This window comes from Oryctolagus cuniculus, chromosome X (genome assembly GCF_964237555.1).
Source record: "Oryctolagus cuniculus chromosome X, mOryCun1.1, whole genome shotgun sequence".
Classification (NCBI taxonomy): Eukaryota; Metazoa; Chordata; class Mammalia; order Lagomorpha; family Leporidae; genus Oryctolagus; species Oryctolagus cuniculus.
The window spans coordinates 33,317,914-33,339,390 of record NC_091453.1 but is presented as its reverse complement, the minus strand read 5'-3'; the positions used below and the strand labels follow the sequence as shown (position 1 = coordinate 33,339,390).

At 51.2% G+C, this 21,477-nt stretch overlaps 3 pseudogenes; all 3 read left to right on the top strand.

The window, feature by feature from the left end:
* Positions 1-5,548: 5,548 nt before the first annotated feature.
* LOC138847641 (UV excision repair protein RAD23 homolog B pseudogene) lies at positions 5,549-7,210 on the top strand (annotated as a pseudogene).
* Positions 7,211-11,969: 4,759 nt separating this feature from the next.
* LOC138847640 (UV excision repair protein RAD23 homolog B pseudogene) lies at positions 11,970-13,565 on the top strand (annotated as a pseudogene).
* Positions 13,566-19,936: 6,371 nt separating this feature from the next.
* On the top strand, positions 19,937-21,408 carry LOC100349643 (UV excision repair protein RAD23 homolog B pseudogene; annotated as a pseudogene).
* The last annotated feature ends 69 nt before the right edge of the window (positions 21,409-21,477 follow it).

Sequence of the window (21,477 nt, the reverse complement as noted above, 5' to 3'; positions counted from 1 at the left end):
TTGGAAAGTCATTAAGTCATGAGGGCTCCATCCTAAATGAAGCAGTGCTCTTTTGAAAGAGCTGCAGAGAACTAGATAAGTCACTTTTTTTTTTTGCATGTCTGCCTTCCACTGTGTGAGGACACAGCATTCACCATTTCTGCCATGAGAAGACATGGCAAGGGGGCTCTCACCAGACAGAGTGCCTGTACCTTCTCTTGGAGTTCCTGGCCTCCAGAACTGGAAACAATAGACCAAATGACTAAGACAAGGCCCTAACAAGCTGAATATAAAATAACCCTAGCTGAATATAAAACAATAATGAATGCAGAAATTAAAAGCCATGGGACACTTGGGAAATGGCCATACTTGGAATGTGCAGCCCAATCTACACACAGATTCATCAGTGCCAGTAGAGGCCACATGGAAAGCAGCAGCAAGACTCCATCCCCTTCCCAGCCCGGGCAGTGTCAGATGAGGCCTAGCAGGGAGTATTAACTCCCACTCACACCCAGCAGCAACGAGGTACCACACAGGCTATTTAAAGAGTCCATGAAGGCCGGCGCCATGGCTCACTAGGCTAATCCTCTGCCTTGCGGCGCTGGCACACCGGGTCCTAGTCCCGGTCGGGGCGCCGGATTCTTTCCCGGTTGCCCCTCTTCCAGGCCAGCTCTCTGCTATGGCCCGGTAGTGCAGTGGAGGATGGCCCAAGTGCTTGGGTCCTGCACCCCATGGGAGACCAGGAGAAGCACCTGGCTCCTGGCTTCAGATCAGTGCAATGTGCTGGCCGCAGCGCGCTGGTGCGGTGGCCATTGGAGGGTGAACCAACGGCAAAAAGGAAGACCTTTCTCTCTCTCTCTCTCTCTCACTGTCCACTCTGCCTGTCAAAAAAAAAAAATCCATGAAGGGAACAAGGACTTCAACCACCACCTGGCAGTAATGAGGCCACACTCTCTTTTCACAACCAGAACAGTGACTCATACCATAATGCCCCAAAATGAAGACTATAATGGAAAATTATTCATGATGCGAAGAATGAGGAATATCTCAAGTTGAATGAGAAAAGATAATCAACAGACACCAAGACTAACATGAAAATAGGTCAGAATGATTTGACAAAGGTATTAAAGAACACATCAGGGGCCAGTGCTGTGGCATAGCAGGTAAAGGCACTGCCTGCAGTGCCGGCATCCCATACGGCCACCGGTTCATGTCCCAGCTGCTCCACTTCTTATCCAGCTCTCTGTTATGGCATAGGAAAGCAGTAGAAGATGCCCCAAGTCCATAGGCCCCTGCACCTGCATGGGAGACCAGGAAGAAGCTCTTGGCTCCAGGCTTCGGACTGGCATAGCTCCAGCCATGGTGGCCATCTGGGGAGTGAACCAGCAGATGGAAGACCTCTCTCTCTCTCCCTCTCCCTTTCCCTCTCTCTCCCTCTGCTTTGCCTCTGTGTAACTCTGCCGGCACCGTGGCTCACTTGGCTAATCCTCCGCCTGCAGTGCCGGCACCCCGGGTTCTAGTCCCAGTTGGGGTGCCGGGTACTAGTCCCAGTTGCTCCTCTTCCAGTCCAGCTCTCTGCTGTGGCCCAGGAGGGCAGCAGAGGATGGCCCAAGTGCTTGGGTCCCTGCACCCACATGGGAGACCAGGAGGAAGCACCTGGTTCCTGGCTTCGGATCAGTGCAGCGCCGGCCATAGCGGCCATTTGGGGAGTGAACCAACAGAAGGAAGACCTTTTTCTCTGTCTCTCTCTCACTGTCTATAACTCTACCTGTCAAATAAAAAATAAATAAATAAATTTTAAAAAGTTTATTTATTTATTTATTTGAAAGGCAGAGTTACACAGAGGCAGAGGCAGAGGCAGAGAGAGGTCTCCCATCTGCTGGTTCACTCCCGAAATGACGGCAATGGCCAGAGCTGCGCTGATCAGAAGCCAGGACTCAGGAGCTTCTTCTGGGTTTCCCACGTGGGTGCAGGGGCCCAAAGACTTGGACCATCTTCTACTGCTTTCCCAGGCCATAGCAAAGAGCCAGATCTGAAGTGGAGCAGCCGGGACTAGAACCAATGCCCATATGGGATGCCGGCACTGCAGGTGGTGGCTTTACCTGCTATGCCACACCACCGGCCCCTAAATAAATCTTAAAAAAAAAAAGAACCGTCATAAAAATGAATGAGCAAATTATAAACACATTGGAAACAAATTAAAAAAAAAAAACCAGAAATCTATGGAAAGAAATAGAAGACAGGCCGGCGCCGTAGCTCAATAGGCTACTCCTCCACCTTGCGGCGCCAGCACACCGGGTTCTAGTCCCGGTCGGGGTGCCGGATTCTGTCCCGGTTGCCCCTCTTCCAGGCCAGCTCTCTGCTATGGCCAGGGAGTGCAGTGGAGGATGGCCCAGGTGCTTGGGCCCTGCACCCCATGGGAGACCAGGAAAAGCACCTGGATCCTGGCTCCTGCCATCGGATCAGCACGGTGCGCCGGCTGCAGCGGCGGCCATTGGAGGGTGAACCAACGGCAAAGGAAGACCTTTCTCTCTCTGTCTCTCTCTCTCACTATCCACTCTGCCTGTCAAAAAAAAAAAAAAAGAAATAGAAGACAGGGAGAAAAACAAAACAGAAATATTTGAATTGAAAAATACAATAACTGAATTCCAAAACAGTGAAAGGAGTCAAAAGCGGAATGCAGAAGACAAAAGAATCAGCAAACTGAAGAACAAAAGACATGATCCAATCTAAACACCAGAGAAAATCAGCTGAAAAACAATGAACAGAGTCTCAGGGACAAGTAGAACCAGAAATTGCAGCATTTGTGCCAACAAAGATCAGAAAGGAGAGAAGAAAGAGGGCAAGGCTGAAAAAGTATTCAGAGAAATAATGACTGAAATTTTGCCCTATTTGACAAGAACATATAAACAACATATTCAAGATGCTAAACAAATGCTACACAGGAAATCCTAAAGAAACCCATGCCAAGACACATCACAGTCAAAACTGTGAAAACTAAATACAAATAACATTTCTTGAAAGCAAGGAGGAGCAAGCAACGCATAATCAACATAGAAAAGCAATGTGAATGATAAGAACTTCTCATTAGAAAACTATGGAGAACAGAAGGAAGTAGCACAATCTATCATTTGATGAAATAAAATAACAAAAAACGGAATTCTTATTTTAATGGATTTACATTATTTATATGAAAGGTACAGTGACAGAGAGCCTGGGAGACAAAGACAGTGAATGACACGGTCAAAGGGTTAGTGCACTGTCCAAATACCAACAGAAAACAGGCCAGGGCCAGGGAAAAGCCAGGGCATAGGAACTCCATCCCCGCTTCCCACTTGGGGGTCAGAGTCCCGGGTACTTGGGCCATGTTACACTGCTTTCATAGGCCCATTAGCAGGGAGCTGTATTAGAAGCTGAGCAGCAGTGACTAAAACCAGAACTTCCATGATGGCGTAGCAGGCAGTTAACCTGCTGTGCCACCAAGGTTGTCCCCAAAGGTGAATATTTTTTAATGGTTTATTTATTTATTTGGAAGTAAGAGTTATACGCAGAGAGGAAGAGACAGAGAGAAATCTTAAATCAGCTGGTTCACTACTCAAATGGCTACAACTGTTGGGGCTGGGCCAGGCTGAAGCCAGGAGCCAGGAGCTTCCTCCAGGTCTCCAACGTGGGTACAAGGATGCAAGAACATGGGCCATCTTCCGTTGTTTTTTCCAGGCTCATTAGCAGGGAGATGAATCAGAAGTGGAACTACAAGGTCTCCAACTAGTGCTCATATGGGATGCTGGGATTATAGACAGTCGCTTTAGCTGGTACTCTAAAACATCTGCACCAAACACGAATTTTTAACCAGAAATAATTTCTGCAGCTGATATTAGGGTATCTACATTGAGTCCTTGCTCTGTTACCAATTTCAGATTGCCAAGAATACAGACCCTGGAAGGCAGCAGGTAATACATCAAGTACTTGGATCCTTGACACTAACATGGGAGGCCTGAACTGAGTTCCTGGCAGCTGGCTGTGGACCTGGCTATGGGCCAGGATTTGGGAAACATTAAAGAGTCAAGACATTTGTTGCTGTTTCTTTCTGTTTTGTGGCCTTCCATAAAAATTAAAACTAGTAAGTTTATTATTTTAAAAAGTACATGGTGGGGCCAGTACTGTGGTGTAGCAGGTAAAGCTGCCGCCTGTGATGCCGGCATCCCATATGGGCGCCAGTTTGAGACCTGGCTCCTCCACTTCCAGTCCAGCTCTCTGCTATGGCCTGGGAAAGCGGTAGAAGATGGCCCAGGTCTTGCACCGCTGCGCCCGCATGGGAAACCCGAAAGAAGCTCCTAGTTCCTGGCTTTGGATCAGCACAGCTCTGGACGTTGTAGCCATCTGGGGAATGAACCAGCAGATGGAAGACTCTCTCTCTCTCTCTCTCTCTCTCTCTCTCTGTCTGCCTCTGCCTCTCTGTAACTCTGTCTTTCAAATAAATAAATATATCTTTTAAAAAAAACTACATGGTACCCTGCTAATATCTACAGTTTCAATAGGTGAATGCAAAAAGAAATTCAAGGGATCACAGCAGTGGTTTCCATGACCACTTGGGAAGAAGTATCCCATATCAGAGTGCCAGTTCAGTTCTGGGATGCACCGCTTGTCATCTAGTTCCTGGATGATGGGCCTGGGAAGCCAGTGCAGGATGGCCCAAGGACTTGCGCACCTGCCACCAGCATGGGAGACCCAGATGGAGTTCCTGGATCCAACTTCAGCCTTACACAGCACCAGACATTGGGGCCACAACGCAATGAACCACAGAAGACACCTCTCTCTGTCTCTTTCTCTCTCTGCATGTATATATCCCTCACTCTAATACTGTGCATGTCATATAAACAAATATTTACATATCAAAACAGGGAACTATATCAAATAGACGTCAGTTATCCTCAGAGCATTGTTAAGAGCATGGTGTCTGAGGCATAAATGAGCCCATGGGTGTTTTTTCCACAGTGTGAGGTGAAACATGGGGGATTTCATAGCATACCTTACACTTGGGTGGCAAGAGAGACAGCGCAGATATTTAAAGGAGAAAGAGCAATGTGCAGGAACAGAACTTGGATGTGCACAAAGGGATACAATGTTCCAGAGCTTATTACAGAGTTAGCAAACGGAGAAAGTTCTAGAAAGGCTGGCAGTCTCCCAAAGGGATCTAAAAGAGGCTGCGAAGCACCAGAAGCCCAGACAGAGGCCCCGGGAGCTCGGAGGGCATCGACGAGCGAGGCCGAGCACCGCGACCGGGTGGGTGGCGAAGGAGCGTCCGGGCGTGGGAGGGCCCCTCCCGGCCACCGTCACGCGGGGAGCAACGGCTACTCCTGGGTGGGGGAGGGGCTGGCGGCGGCACGGCGGCCATCTTGAGCCAGGGGCCCGCACTGCGGAGGCCGGGGCTCACGGAAGGAGGCCCCGCGGGCAGGGCAGAGCGCGCTGGGCAGGGCGACTGGGACCCGCCCCCGCAGGGTCCCGAGAGCCAGAGGCAGAGGCAGTGTGAGGAGCGCGGCGGTGCCCGCCCCGCCAGGCCTCGCGCCCGCCTGCCCGGCGGCCAGCACGCGCCCCAGCCCGGGCAGCCGACCAGGCCGCGGCCCTGCGCGGCGGCGCCATGCGGCTCACCCTCGAGGCCGGGCCGCAGCTCACCTTCCACATCGACATTGACCCCGGCCAGACGGTCAGGGCCCTCAAGGAGAAAATTGAAGCCGAGCAGGGCAGAGATGCCTTTCCGGTAGCGGGGCAGCAGCTCCTTTATGCGGGCCGCGTCCTCCCGGACGACGCTGTGCTCAGAGACTGTCAGATCCACGAGCACCACGCGGTGACGGTCCTGGTGGCCAGACCCGAGGCGGCGACCACAGCAGCACCGGCCACGGCCACGGCCACAGCTGGGCAGTCCCATCCTGCCACCGCGGCATTGGCTGGTGCTGGGGCCCCAGCGCGCGGCCCTGCCTTGCCCGCCGCGCCTGCCACCTCCACGCGTGCCACGCCGGCACCTGCCTCCTCCACGTGTGCCATGTCCGTGCCTGCCACCTCCACGCGTGCGAAGACCGTGCCTGCCACCTCCACGCGTGCCACGTCCGCGCCTGCCACCTCCACGCGTGCCACGTCCGCGCCTGCTACCTCCACGCGTGCCAAGTCCGCGCCTGCCTCCGTGTCAGCATCCAGTACAGCGTCGGCTCAGCCTGCACCTGCTGGCGCACCTCAAGCTGCAGGGCAGCAGGCAGGCCCGCCAGGGGCTCCAAGCCCCACACCAGATGATGCCATCGCGGGACCCTCCTCTCGGGCCCAGCCGTCTGAGCAGGCAGCAAGGCTGACACGTCCGGCTTCCGAGCAAATGGTCGCCGAGATCGTGTCCATGGGCTACGAACGGGAGCAGGTCCTTGCAGCCCTGAGAGCCAGCTTCAACAACCCTCACAGAGCCGTGGAGTATCTTTTAATGGGACTCCCCGGAGACAGGGCAAGTGCGGCCGAGGTCGAGCCCCCTCAAGCCGGGAGCAGCGGAGCCGGTCGGTCTTCAGCGGTGGAGGCAGATGCAGGGGCTGCGACATCGGGTTCTGGAGGACACCCCCTGGACTTTTTACTGAATCACCCTGAGTTTCAACAGTTGAGACAGATTATTCAGCACGATCCTTCATTGCTTCCAGAAGTGCTGCAAGGCATACGTCCGCGGAATCCTCAGTTACTCGCGCAGTTTAGCCAGTACCAGGGGTATTTGAGTCGCATGCTAACTGCCCCTGTGGAAGAAGCTGGCGGTGAAAGGAGAGGAGGAGAAGGAGTTGACAGTGTGGGAACTGCAGAAGCAGCCAGAGCAGATGGCAGCTACATTAAAATAACACCCCGGGAATTGGCAGCTATAGAGAGGTTGAAGGCTTTGGGCTTTCCTGAAGGCCTTGTGGTTGAAGCATATTTTGCTTGTGAGAAGAATGAGGAGTGGGCTGCCAATTTTCTGCTCGAGCAGGACTTGGAGGAGGACTGAAAGGGACTCTCCTGTGGCTCACATCTCCCGCCGTTCCATTCGTTACGCTGACTTTGTCTCCTACCGCGTCTTGGATGACTTGGCCTTAGGTTCACCATACTTGGCATCAGAACTAGATGTTGGGGCAGGGGCGGGAGTCACACGTTGCAGGGTGGGGAGAGATACCCTGCCTGGCTGCTTCAACCAGCAGGTGCCTCAAATCCACACAGTGTGCAGAGTAGGCTGCCACCCACCAGCAGCCATTGCAGGTCCTCATTTCTCCTGTGAAGCACCAAGTCACTTGTAGGTTTCTCCCTTTGCAGTGGACTCCATCCACAATTGTAGTTTTCGTTATTTCTTTGAAACAACTTCAACTTTTCCTAGGTTTCCTTTCTGTGTTCTACTATCCTATCATTTCTTCTTTCTGTGATGCCTCTGTCTAGGATACAACACCAAGTCACTTTTGCTAGGTTTCTGTTTTCAGTGGGCTCCATCCAGAGTACTCCCAGGGTAATGTAATGCCGTTCCTTCCAATGAAATGTTTTGAAAGATTGTATTTATATATAGAAAGGCAGAGTTACAGAGGCAGAGGTCGAGAGAGTGAGAGAAAGAGGGAGAGTCAGAGAGAAAGAGAGTGGTCTTCCATCCATTCAGCCATGTGTAAACTTTCAATTGAACGATTTCTCTCTCTCCCTCTCTCTCTCTCTCTCCCTCTCTCCCTCCCCCCAACTCTGCCTAATGTATTTCTAGCTTTGAAATAAATAATTAATCTTTTAAAAGTTCTCTCTCAGTAGAATGTATGTGAGACCTCTCTAACCTGATTTGAGTAGCTGTACCTGGATAGGATGAGTAATGTTGCTGTTCTCTTTGGTTCTCTTTGTCCAGTTTTCATTAGAATATAAATGACACGTGTCAAATATCTGTGTATATTACATTTATTGCAATAAAGCTTTTAAAAGAGATTCGATTTATTTACTTGAGAGTTAGAGTTACAGATAGAGAGTGGGAGAGACAGGAGTAGGTCTTCCACCCAGTGGTTCACTCTCCAATGGCCACAATGTCAGGAGCTGACCCTATGTGAAACCAAGAACCAGAAGCTTCCTCTGGGTCGCCCACACGGGTGCAGGGGCCCACACATTGGGCCATCTTCACTGCTTTCTCAGGCCATAAGCAGAGGACCTGTTGGAAGAGGAGCAGCTGGGACATGAAACAGGGCCCTCATGGCATTCTGGCACAGCAGGTGGAGGCACAGCCTGCAGTGCCTTCAGGACGGGCCCCACACTAAAGTTTTAAAGCCACACTTGCATGTTTGCTGTGGACGTGTCCCGCTGAGAATTGATGACTGTTGAGGCCCGTGCACAAGAGCAGCATCCCCTTCCCCTCTCTATTGCCTTTCTTGGGCAGAAATTGGTCGTAAGTGAGAGACCTGCCCAGTTAGAACCCACTGAGTGGTGAGCCAGCTCAGAATTCAGACGAGTATTTCAAATCTCCTTTCTGGTATTTGTAAATGCAGCGCTTTCTTAGAGAAGAATCTGTTACTATGGAGACCACCTGTAAATATTACTGTCAACAAGAGTAGGCTGTGGTATGGCACTTGTTTTGGGGACTAGCTTACTTCACTAGGTAGAACAGATTCAAGTTGCATCCATTTGGTGTCAAATGACAGGATTTCATTTTATACTGCTGTGTACTATTCAATAGTGTACATATACCATAATGTCTTTATCCAGACTTCAGTTAATGGACAGACATCTGGGTTGATTCCCTCTCTTAGCTAGTGTGAATTGAGCTGCAGTAAACATGTGGGTACAGCTAACACTTGGATATGCTGATTCCATTTCCCTTGGGTAAATTCCCAGGAGTGGGATGTTTGGGTCATCTGGTAGGTCTACATTTAGAATTCTGAAGTATCTCCATGCTGTCTTCCACAGCAGCTGTACCAATTTACACTCCCACCAACCGTGGGTTGGGAACCTTTTCCCACATCCTAGCCAACGATTGTGGTTTCTTGACTTCCGTATGAAAGACATTCTAACGCGGGTGAGGTGAAACTTCACTGTAGATTTGATGTGCATGTGCCTGACAGCTTGTGATACTCAACATTTTTTCATGTGCCCATTGGTCATTTGAATGTCCTCTTTGGCAAATGCTTGTTCAAGTAATGTGCCCATTTCTTAACTGGATTGTGTGTTTTCATGTTGTTGAATTTCTTGAAATTTTTGGATTCTGGTAAAGTTGCTTCATTGAAACATGCCAAAGATTGAAATTAGAAGACAAAACTATAGATTTTCTAAAAAATCACAGGAAGGAGTTTCAGAGTTAAGACTTGAGAAAGACTTCTTAGATGTTAAACTTCAAGCAACATCCAACAATTTTCAAAGGAATCATTTGAACTAGGAAATTTGCTGTGCCTGTTCTGCAAAAACCCATCACGGATCAAATAAGCAAGGACTGGCAATAGACAAGCCAATTTATGTGCAAACCACTTATGTAACCAAAAGACTCACTCATAGAATGTATGAGAACATTTTGGAAACCCCACGTCACAAGGCAACAAATAGAAGAATTCAGGGGCAGGCACTTGGAGCATTAGTTTAGGCTGCTCTAGCAATGTCAGTCCCACATGGACATAAATGATTCAAGTCCAGGCTTCACTGCAAATCTAGATCCATAGTAATGCACACCTGGGATGCACAGGTGATAGGTCAATATGTCTGTCCCTACCACAAACTTGTGAGGTGGGAATGCAGCTATGTGATGCTCTTTAGCCAGGCCAGCCATGGTCTGTGGGCTCTGAAGGAGTGAACTGGTAGATGGAAGATGTGTCTGTCCCTGTCTCCTGCCTCTCGAGTACAATGGAAGAAAGCAGCATTTAGAAAAAATGTGTGTTCTAGTGCCAAAAATGTATCGCTTCCTGCACGTGTACTCAAAATACCATTTCCAAGCAGTTTATAAATCGTTGTCTTTTTTTTTCATATCTCAAGGCAGGAGCAGGAGTGGGAAACAGAGACACTCCTCCAGTTGCCCACCACAATGGGGCCTGGCAGAGGCCAAAGCCATGAGGCAGGAACTCCTCTAGTCACCCAGGTAGATGGGAGGGCCCCAGGTTCTTAGGCGCCACATTCTGCCGCTGTGCCAGCTGCCATAGGCTGGGGGCTATATTAGAAGCAGAGGAGCTGGGCCTCAAACCAAAACTCCCATATGGGACGCTGGCATCCCAGGCAGTAGTTTCACCTGCTGTGCCAACAGGCTGCCCTAAACCAAGAATTCTCTAATCAGCAAAGCTGACTTTGGGGAATGAAAAAGCCATCCAGAAGTTAACCCTGAAAGAAATCTTGGACACTCTGGCCAGCAGAACTTCCTTGAAACAGTGGGTCAAACACATCCTTACGACAGAAATGCAGAACTAAAAGAGGGGGTCTCCCAACATGGAATGAAAGGCAGTACAACAGCAGGTGTCCAAAGAGAGGTACGCATAGGACAGAGCCTAAACTAAGGAGAAAGTGCTGATATTTCACAGAAAGGTAGAAGGAAGGATTTGGAATATTTTCACCATAAAGAAATGTTGTTGGGGAGTCAGATGTGTTGACCTTGATTTGTACATTACACACGGTTTCCATGGATTCCAACAACACACACTGGACTCCATGTTTGGCATAGCAGTGTAGACAGACGCAGATTGGGACACCTGCACCCCACACTGGTATGCCTGCCTATATTCAAGTGCTTGCTTGCCTGCCAGTTTTAGTTTGCTATGGATGCAGACTGTGGTGTCCAGCAGGGGAGGCATCACATACTTGGATCCCTGCCACCAACATGGGATCCATGGACTGAGTTCCTGGCTCCTGGCTTCTGCCTGACAGATCCCCAGCTCTTAACTAGGCTTTGGGGAAGCATATGAAGGAGGAGAAACCTCTGTCTGTCTTTTCTTGCTGACTCTCCACATTTCAAAATAAAAAATTGCAAAGGTGGTGAGTTTCTATTTAAAAAGGTACATGGTATCACATGCATATGTAAAGTTTCTATACGTCAATGCAAAAAGAATTTCAAGGTACAGTTGTTGTGGGTTTGGAGACAACATGGGAAGCCAGCATCCCTTGTCAGAGTGTTAGTTCAATGCCCAGCACCTAGCTTGTCATCGAGCTTCCAGATGATGGGTCTGGAAACAAGCCCAGGATGGCCCAGGGTTTTATGCACCTGCCACCTGCAAGCAGTCCTGGGTTTAGTTCCTGGCTCCAACTTCAGCCTTGCACAGCCACAGCTATTCTGTACACATGGGCTCTTAGCCATGCCACGGAGACCTCTCTATATATCTGTCCCTCTCACTATCACTCTGCCTGCAAAATGAGAAAATATTTTTACAAGTCAACAAATGGAACTATATCAGATAGATTTCATCCTTCTCAGAGCATTGTTAAGAGCATGGTGTCTGAGGCATAAATGAGCCCATGGGTGTTTTTTCCACAGTGTGAGGTGAAACAAGGGGGATTCCATAGCATACCTTACACTTGGGTGGCAAGAGAGACTGCACAGATATTTAAAGGAGAAAGAGCAATGTGCAGGAACAGAACTTGGATGTGCACAAAGGGATACAATGTTCCAGAGCTTATTACAGAGTTAGCAAACGGAGAAAGTTCTAGAAAGGTTAGCAGTCCCCCAAAGGGATCTAAAAGAGGCTGCGAAGCACCAGAAGCTGAGACAGAGGCCCCGGGAGCTCGGAGTGCATGGACGAGCGAGGCCGAGCACCGCGACCGGGTGGGTGGCGAAGGAGCGTCCGGGCGTGGGAGGGCCCCTCCCGGCCACCGTCACGCGGGGAGCAACGGCTACTCCTGGGTGGGGGAGGGGCTGGCGGCGGCACGGCGGCCATCTTGAGCCAGGGGCCCGCACTGCGGAGGCCGGGGCTCACGGAAGGAGGCCCCGCGGGCAGGGCAGAGCGCGCTGGGCAGGGCGACTGGGACCCGCCCCCGCAGGGTCCCGAGAGCCAGAGGCAGAGGCAGTGTGAGGAGCGCGGCGGTGCCCGCCCCGCCAGGCCTCGCGCCCGCCTGCCCGGCGGCCAGCACGCGCCCCAGCCCGGCCAGCCGACCAGGCCGCGGCCCTGCGCGGCGGCGCCATGCGGCTCACCCTCGAGGCCGGGCCGCAGCTCACCTTCCACATCGACATTGACCCCGGCCAGACGGTCAGGGCCCTCAAGGAGAAAATTGAAGCCGAGCAGGGCAGAGATGCCTTTCCGGTAGCGGGGCAGCAGCTCCTTTATGCGGGCCGCGTCCTCCCGGACGACGCTGTGCTCAGAGACTGTCAGATCCACGAGCACCACGCGGTGACGGTCCTGGTGGCCAGACCCGAGGCGGCGACCACAGCAGCACCGGCCACGGCCACGGCCACAGCTGGGCAGTCCCATCCTGCCACCGCGGCATTGGCTGGTGCTGGGGCCCCAGCGCGCGGCCCTGCCTTGCCCGCCGCGCCTGCCACCTCCACGCGTGCCACGCCGGCACCTGCCTCCTCCACGTGTGCCATGTCCGTGCCTGCCACCTCCACGCGTGCGAAGACCGTGCCTGCCACCTCCACGCGTGCCACGTCCGCGCCTGCCACCTCCACGCGTGCCACGTCCGCGCCTGCTACCTCCACGCGTGCCAAGTCCGCGCCTGCCTCCGTGTCAGCATCCAGTACAGCGTCGGCTCAGCCTGCACCTGCTGGCGCACCTCAAGCTGCAGGGCAGCAGGCAGGCCCGCCAGGGGCTCCAAGCCCCACACCAGATGATGCCATCGCGGGACCCTCCTCTCGGGCCCAGCCGTCTGAGCAGGCAGCAAGGCTGACACGTCCGGCTTCCGAGCAAATGGTCGCCGAGATCGTGTCCATGGGCTACGAACGGGAGCAGGTCCTTGCAGCCCTGAGAGCCAGCTTCAACAACCCTCACAGAGCCGTGGAGTATCTTTTAATGGGACTCCCCGGAGACAGGGCAAGTGCGGCCGAGGTCGAGCCCCCTCAAGCCGGGAGCAGCGGAGCCGGTCGGTCTTCAGCGGTGGAGGCAGATGCAGGGGCTGCGACATCGGGTTCTGGAGGACACCCCCTGGACTTTTTACTGAATCACCCTGAGTTTCAACAGTTGAGACAGATTATTCAGCACGATCCTTCATTGCTTCCAGAAGTGCTGCAAGGCATACGTCCGCGGAATCCTCAGTTACTCGCGCAGTTTAGCCAGTACCAGGGGTATTTGAGTCGCATGCTAACTGCCCCTGTGGAAGAAGCTGGCGGTGAAAGGAGAGGAGGAGAAGGAGTTGACAGTGTGGGAACTGCAGAAGCAGCCAGAGCAGATGGCAGCTACATTAAAATAACACCCCGGGAATTGGCAGCTATAGAGAGGTTGAAGGCTTTGGGCTTTCCTGAAGGCCTTGTGGTTGAAGCATATTTTGCTTGTGAGAAGAATGAGGAGTGGGCTGCCAATTTTCTGCTCGAGCAGGACTTGGAGGAGGACTGAAAGGGACTCTCCTGTGGCTCACATCTCCCGCCGTTCCATTCGTTACGCTGACTTTGTCTCCTACCGCGTCTTGGATGACTTGGCCTTAGGTTCACCATACTTGGCATCAGAACTAGATGTTGGGGCAGGGGCGGGAGTCACACGTTGCAGGGTGGGGAGAGATACCCTGCCTGGCTGCTTCAACCAGCAGGTGCCTCAAATCCACACAGTGTGCAGAGTAGGCTGCCACCCACCAGCAGCCATTGCAGGTCCTCATTTCTCCTGTGAAGCACCAAGTCACTTGTAGGTTTCTCCCTTTGCAGTGGACTCCATCCGCAATTGTAGTTTTCGTTATTTCTTTGAAACAACTTCAACTTTTCCTAGGTTTCCTTTCTGTGTTCTACTATCCTATCATTTCTTCTTTCTGTGATGCCTCTGTCTAGGATACAACACCAAGTCACTTTTGCTAGGTTTCTGTTTTCAGTGGGCTCCATCCGGAGTACTCCCATGGTAATGTCATGCCCTTCTTTCTAGTTCTTTTTGCACATCGGTTTTGGACACAGTCTCCGCTCTATAGAAATGTTTTTCAAAGATTGTATTTATATATAGAAAGGCAGAGTTACAGAGAGGCAGAGGTCGAGAGAGTGAGAGGAGAAGCAATAGCCAGAGAGAGAGGTCTTCCATCTGTTTAGCCATGTGGGCAGTAAACTATCGATTGGAGGATTCTCTCTTTTCCTCCCTCTCTGTCTCTCTGTCTGTCTCCCTCTGCCTTATGGAAAACAACTTTCAAATAAATTAATCTTAAAAAATTTCTCTCTCATTAGAATGTATGTGAGACCTGTCTAACTTGATTTGAGTAACTACCTGGATAGACAGAGTGATGTTGCTGTTCTCTTTGGTTTTCTTTGGTTTTCATTATAAGCAAAATGCCCCGTATCCATTATCTGTGCATGTTATATCTATTTCAATAAACCCTTTAAAAAGATTTTATTCATTTATTGGAGAGATACAGTTACAGAGAGAGAGAGAAGGGTGAAGGTCTTCCAACAAGTGGTTCACTCCCCAAATGGCCACTATGGCTGGAGCTAACCCTGTGTAAAACCAAGACCCAGAAGCTTCCTCAGGGTCTCCCACAACGGTGCAGGGACCCAAGCACTTGGGCCATCTTCTACTGCTTTCCAGGCCATAAGCAGAGAGCTGGATTTTTAGAGGAGCAGCTGGGACTCAAACCATGCCCACATGACATGCTGGCCCTTCAGGCAGAGTCATAGCCTACAATGCCGCAGTGCTGGCACTGCAATCAAGTTTTAAAAACACAGTTGCATGTTTGCTGTGGACGTGTCCCATTGTGAATTTATCACCTTTGAGGCCCATGCACAAGAGCAGCATTCCCTCCCCTTCTCTCTCTCTCTCTCTCTCTTTTTTTTTTTTTTGACAGGCAGAGTGGACAGTGAAAGAGAGAGACAGAGAAAAAGGTCTTCCTTTTGCCATTGGTTCACACTCCAATGGCTGCCGCGGCCAGTGCACTGCGCTGATCCGATGGCAGGAGCCAGGTGTTTCTCCTGGTCTCCCATGGGGTGCAGGGCCCAAGTACTTGGGCCATCCTCCATTACACTCCCTGGCCACAGCAGAGAGCTGGCCTGGAAAAGGGGCAACCGGGACAGAATCTAGCACCCCGACCGGGACTAGAACCCGGTGTGGCCGGTGCCACAAGGCGGAGGATTAGCCTAGTGAGCCAAGCCGCCGGTCTTGCCTTTTCCTTGGCAGGAATATGACTGGGAGCTGGCCATAAGTAAAATAGCTGCCTATTTAAAAAACTGACTGAATGGTGAGCCAGATCAGAAAGCAAACAAGTATTTCAAAATACACTTTCTGGTATTTGTAAATGTAGTGCTCTGCTAGAGAAAAATATGTTACTACTGATGTCATCCGTAAATATTACTGTCAACAAGTGTAGTCACTTGTATGGCATTTGATTTTGGGCCTAGCTTATTTCACTAAGTATAATGGATTCCAGTTACATCCATTTTGTTTCAAATGACAGGATTCCATTGTATACTGTGTACTATGCAATAGTGTACATATATTATAATGACCATATTCAGTCTTCAGGTGATGGACATTTGGTTTGTTTCCCTATCTTAGCTATTGTGAATTCAGCTGCAGTAAGCATGAAGGTATAGCTAACACTTTCATATGCTGATTTCATTTCCTTTGTGTAAATTCCCAGGAGTGGGATGTTTGGGTCATATGCTAGGTCTCCATTCAGAATTCTGAGGTATCTCAGACAGTATATTGTTTCCCCAGTAGCTGTACCAGTTTACATTCTCAACAAGTGTGGATCAGTTGCCTTTTCCCAAATCCTCGGCAAATGTTTGTGGTTTGTTGACTTCTGTATGAAAGACATTCTAAGGGGGTGAGGTGAAACTATACTGTGAATTTGATTTGCAATTCCCTGACAGCTAGTGGTCCTGAGCATTTTTTCATGTATCTCTTGGACATTTTATTTCCTCTTATGACAAATGCTGTCGCTCCCCGTCTTCGTGGAGGAACGACACAGGACCCTGCGCTGTTCTTTCGTCTGTTCGGCCCTCCCCGGGTTTGCTGCTGGTTCTTCCCGGGTTGGCTACTGTCCCTTCCACCTCCGTGGAAGGGCAGTTCCCCCTGGCCACATTCCCCACTTCCGCAGGGGAGCGGCACACCGCTGGCCGGCTCTCTCGGGGGCTGCACAGGTGTTCCTTCAGATAGATGTTCCCCTTAGATGTTCCTGGTGCATGCCGTCTCTCTCCTCCTTTATAGTCCTCCTCCGCCAATCCCAACTCTGCTGCCCACACGCCGAGTACGCTGCTCTCCTCCAATCAGGAGCAAGTCCTACAGTTTATTGGCTGAACTGGAGGCAGCTGTGTAGAAGCTGTTTTCTTCTCTCCCAGCGCCATATTGTGGGAGAGCAGATGCACAGAATAAGTCTTAATTCCAGTAACTTAGTCTAGTCCGAGTTGCTCCCCACAAATGCCTGTTCAAGTAATTTGCCCATTTCTTATCTGGATTGTTTGCTTTCTTGCCATTGAGTTCATGAGCTCATTTTAGATTCTGGTAAAGTTGTTGCATTGAAATATGACAAAGACTTAAATTAGAATATAAAAGTACAGATTTTTAAATAAATCACAGGAAAGAGTTTCAGAATTAAGACTTGGAAAAGACATCCTAAACATGACAATTAAAGCAATATCCAACAATTTTTAAAGGAATCATTTGAACTAGGAAATTAGCTATGTCTGTTCTGCAAAAAACCAGTAAGGATCAAGTTAGCAAAGACAGGCAACAAAATGGCCAAAATACATGCAGATCACTCATGTAACAAAAGGACTTATTCATACAGTGTACAAAAATATTACTGAAAATTCACGTCAGGCAATGATAAGCTGAATTGAGGGGCAGGCACTTGGAACATTAGTTTAGGCTGCTCTAGCAATGTCAGTCCCACATGGACATAAATGATTCAAGTCCAGGCTTCACTGCAAATCTAGATCCATAGTAATGCACACCTGGGGTGCAGGGTTCAATACGTCTTTCCATACCACTAATGTGAGAGGTGGGAATGCAGCTATGAGCTGCTCTTCAGCCAGGCCAGCCATGGTCTGTGGGCTCTGAAGGAGTGAACTGGTAGATGGAAGATGTGTCTGTCCCTGTCTCCTGCCTCTCAAGTACAATGGAAGAAAGCAGCATTTAGAAAAAATGTGTGTTCTAGTGCCAAAAATGTATCGCTTCCTGCACGTGTACTCAAAATACCATTTCCAAGCAGTTCATAAATCATTGTCGTTGTTTTTTTCATATCTCAAGGCAGGAGCAGGAGTGGGAAACAGAGACACTCCTCCAGTTGCCCACCACAATGGGGCCTGGCAGAGGCCAAAGCCATGAGGCAGGAACTCCTCTAGTCACCCAGGTAGATGGGAGGGCCCCAGGTTCTTAGGCGCCACATTCTGCCGCTGTGCCAGCTGCCATAGGCTGGGGGCTATATTAGAAGCAGAGGAGCTGGGCCTCAAACCAAAACTCCCATATGGGACGCTGGCATCCCAGGCAGTAGTTTCACCTGCTGTGCCAACAGGCTGCCCTAAACCAAGAATTCTCTAATCAGCAAAGCTGACTTTGGGGAAAGAAAAAGCCATCCAGAAGTTAACCCTGAAAGAAATCTTGGACACTCTGGCCAGCAGAACTTCCTTGAAACAGTGGGTCAAACACATCCTTACGACAGAAATGCAGAACTAAAAGAGGGGGTCTCCCAACATGGAATGAAAGGCAGTAGAACAGCAGGTGTCCAAAGAGAGATACGCATAGGACAGAGCCTAAACTAAGGAGAAAGTGCTGATATTTCACAGAAAGGTAGAAGGAAGGATTTGGAATATTTTCACCATAAAGAAATGTTGTTGGGGAGTCAGATGTGTTGACCTTGATTTGTACATTACACACGGTTTCCATGGATTCCAACAACACACACTGGACTCCAAGTTTGGCATAGCAGTGTAGACAGACGCAGATTGGGACACCTGCACCCCACACTGGTATGCCTGCCTATATTCAAGTGCTTGCTTGCCTGCCAGTTTTAGTTTGCTATGGATGCAGACTGTGGTGTCCAGCAGGGGAGGCATCACATACTTGGATCCCTGCCACCAACATGGGATCCATGGACTGAGTTCCTGGCTCCTGGCTTCTGCCTGACAGATCCCCAGCTCTTAACCAGGCTTTGGGGAAGCATATGAAGGAGGAGAAACCTCTGTCTGTCTTTTCTTGCTGACTCTCCACATTTCAAAATAAAAAATTGCAAAGGTGGTGAGTTTCTATTTAAAAAGGTACATGGTATCACATGCATATGTAAAGTTTCTATACGTCAATGCAAAAAGAATTTCAAGGTACAGTTGTTGTGGGTTTGGAGACAACATGGGAAGCCAGCATCCCTTGTCAGAGTGTTAGTTCAATGCCCAGCACCTAGCTTGTCATCGAGCTTCCAGATGATGGGTCTGGAAAAAAGCCAAGGATGGCCCAATGGCTTGTGTACCTGACACCAGCAGGCAGACCTGGGTTTAGTTCCTGGCTCCAACCTATTCTGTCCACATAGGCATTGAGCCACAGCCTGGAAGATATATACATATGTCTGTGTGTGTGTGTGTGTGTGTGTTCCTCTCTGTATCACTCTGCCTGCTAATGATCAAATATTTTTTACAGATGAACAAAAGGGTCTGTATCAAATAGATTTCACTTTTGCTCAGAACATTGTCAGTATCTGCAAGGTGGCTGAAGCAAAAATTAACCAATTGGTGTGGTTTCCACAGTGTGAGCAGAAACACTGAGGATTTATTTCATACCCTATCTTGCACTTGGGAGATAGGGGAGATTGCACAGAGAGTTAAACAGGGAGTCTGGCGGCCCCTTCAGACACGGGGAGAACGTCCTGCACAAGCAGGCTGCCTCTCCAGGACACTGACATTTCCTCTACTAACAGCTTCCTGTGCTGCAGGTGTGACCTTGCAGATTTAAATCACACCTTCAGGGTGGGTGCAGTCTTTAGTCAGAGCTGGCAGGGGAGAGAACCTGGGGAGAGCTGGATCAGCTCCAAGAGACCCTGGCTATTTTGTGTGACCTTGCAGTTTAAACCATGCCTCCAGTATAGCTGCGATCTTCTACCCAGAGCTAGCAGTGGAGGGGGCTGATCCCCTATGGAGACAGGCGGTCTCCAGGAGACCCCTGCAGGCTCCTTGAGCCCCAAGCAAACAGCATACGTACGTGAAACCCCTGTCCAATGGGCACCCCCAATAGCATAACTCAATTAACAATTAGTACTGCCTTAAAATCCGAGGACGCTTCCTCAAAGCCAGTGTGCTGCTGGGGCGTTCCACCTGTCTTCTGAAGCACCAGACACTTTCTCTATTGCTTGTCAATGCAATGAAGTTTCTGCCTCTTTGCAAATAGTTTTCTGGCTTTTCATTTCTGTACTAAGCTGGGGAAAAGAACCCACGAGACTCGCTCTGGCAACCATCCTCCCTTCATGACTGGTATCAAACAGCACAAGTGTAGGAAACAGAAAATGAATAAACACAAAGGGATACAATGTTCCAGAGCTTATTACAGAGTAGCAAACGGAGAAAGTTCTAGAAAGGTTAGCAGTCTCCCAAAGGGATCTAAAAGAGGCTGTGAAGCACCAGAAGCCCAGACAGAGGCCCCGGGAGCTCGGAGGGCATGGACCAGCGAGGCCGAGCACCGCGACCGGGTGGGTGGCGAAGGAGCGTCCGGGCGTGGGAGGGCCCCTCCCGGCCACCGTCACGCGGGGAGCAACGGCTACTCCTGGGTGGGGGAGGGGCTGGCGGCGGCACGGCGGCCATCTTGAGCCAGGGGCCCGCACTGCGGAGGCCGGGCTCACGGAAGAAGGCCCCGCGGGCAGGGCAGAGCGCGCTGGGCAGGGCGACTGGGACCCGCCCCCGCAGGGTCCCGAGAGCCAGAGGCAGAGGCAGTGTGAGGAGCGCGGCGGTGCCCGCCCCGCCAGGCCTCGCGCCCGCCTGCCCGGCGGCCAGCACGCGCCCCAGCCCGGCCAGCCGACCAGGCCGCGGCCCTGCGCGGCGGCGCCATGCGGCTCACCCTCAAGGCCTGGCCGCAGCTCACCTTCCACGTCGACATTGACCCCGGCCAGACGGTGAGGGCCCTCAAGGAGAAAATTGAAGCCGAGCAGGGCAGAGATGCCTTTCCGGTAGCGGGGCAGCAGCTCCTTTATGCGGGCCGCGTCCTCCCGGACGACGCTGTGCTCAGAGACTGTCAGATCCACGAGCACCACGCGGTGACGGTCCTGGTGGCCAGACCCGAGGCGGCGACCACAGCAGCACCGGCCACGGCCACGGCCACGGCCACGGCCACAGCTGGGCAGTCCCATCCTGCCACCGCGGCATCGGCTGGTGCTGGGGCCCCAGCCCGCGGCCCTGCCTTGCCCGCCGCGCCTGCCACCTCCACGCGTGCCAAATCTGCGCCTGCCACCTCCACGCGTGCCAAGTCCGCGCCTGCCTCCGTGTCAGCATCCAGTACAGCGTCGGCTCAGCCTGCACCTGCATCACCTCAAGCGGCAGGGCAGCAGGCAGGCCCGCCAGGGGCTCCAAGCCCCACACCAGATGATGCCATCGCAGGACCCTCCTCTCGGGCCCAGCCGTCTGAGCAGGCAGCAAGGCTGACACGTCCGGCTTCCGAGCAAATGGTCGCCGAGATCGTGTCCATGGGCTACGAACGGGAGCAGGTCCTTGCAGCCCTGAGAGCCAGCTTCAACAACCCTCACAGAGCCGTGGAGTATCTTTTAATGGGACTCCCCGGAGACAGGGCAAGTGCGGCCGAGGTCGAGCCCCCTCAAGCCGGTAGCAGTGGAGCTGGTCGGTCTTCAGCGGTGGCAGCAGATGCAGGGGCTACGACATCGGGTTCTGGAGGACATCCCCTGGATGTTTTATGGAATGCACCAGAGTTTCAATTATTGAGACAAATCCTTCAATACTTTCCGTCTTTGCTTCCAGGAGTGCTGCAACGCATATGTCCACAGGATCCTCTATTACGTAGGCAATTTAGACAATATCAGGATTATTTGGTTCACATGCTAACTGCCCCTATGGAAGAAGCTGGTGATGAAGGAGAAGGTGGAGGTGGCACTGTGGGAACCGCAGGATCATCAAAGGATTGTAGCTACATTGAAGTAACACCTCAGGAACAGGCAGCTATTGAAAAGTTAAAGGCAATCGGGTTTCCTGAAGGACTTGTGATCCAAGTATATTTTGCTTGTGATAAGAACGTGGTCTTAGCTGCCAGTATTCTTTCTGAGCTGGCCTTGGAGGAGGACTGAAAGGGACTCTCCTCTGACTCACACTTCGCGCCGATGCATTACGTTTTTGTTTACTACAACGTCTGGGATGACTTGGTCTCCTACCCACCATACTCGGCATCTGGTACCATATATTGGGGCTGGTGCAGGAGTCATGATGATGCAGGGCTGGGAGAGATACCCTGGCTGTCTTTTATTGGCCTTGATAAAATAATAAGTTAC